Below are 543 nucleotides of genomic sequence, written 5' to 3'. Positions count from 1 at the left end.
TGTTCTACTACTTGAGCCATATCACTAACTCTGCATTTTAATCATCATTTTAGACATAGAGTCTCACAGACTTTTCTGCCTGGGCTAGCCTTGAATTTCAATAATCTAGATCTCAGCCTCCTGAATAGCTGATATTATAGGCAAGAGACACTTGTACTTGGCTAGACAATTTTTTTTCTTTCTTTCCTTCTTTTTTTTTCTCTTCTCTCTCTCTCTCTCTCTTTTGGTCATGAAGCCTGAACTCTGGGTCTGGGCATTGTCCCTCTTCAACTCAGGCTAGCGTTTTACCACTTGAGCCACAGTGCCACTTCTGGCTTTTTTCTCCTTATGTGATACTGAGGAATCAAACGTAGGGCTTCATGCATGGAAGGTAAGCACACAACTACTAAGCCACATTCCTAGCTGCTTTCTTTCTTTTCTTCTTTCCATCTTCTTTCTTTTCTTCCTTCCTTTCCTTTCCTTTCTTCCTTTCTTTCCCCCTTTGTCCTCCTTTCCCTCTTCCTCCTCGTTTTTCTTCTCTGGGGTCAGGAATCAGCACCTTGT

The sequence above is a fragment of the Dipodomys ordii genome, unplaced genomic scaffold (assembly GCF_000151885.1).
Source record: "Dipodomys ordii isolate 6190 unplaced genomic scaffold, Dord_2.0 Scaffold31, whole genome shotgun sequence".
Lineage (NCBI taxonomy): Eukaryota > Metazoa > Chordata > Mammalia > Rodentia > Heteromyidae > Dipodomys > Dipodomys ordii.
This window is presented reverse-complemented; position numbering follows the sequence as displayed.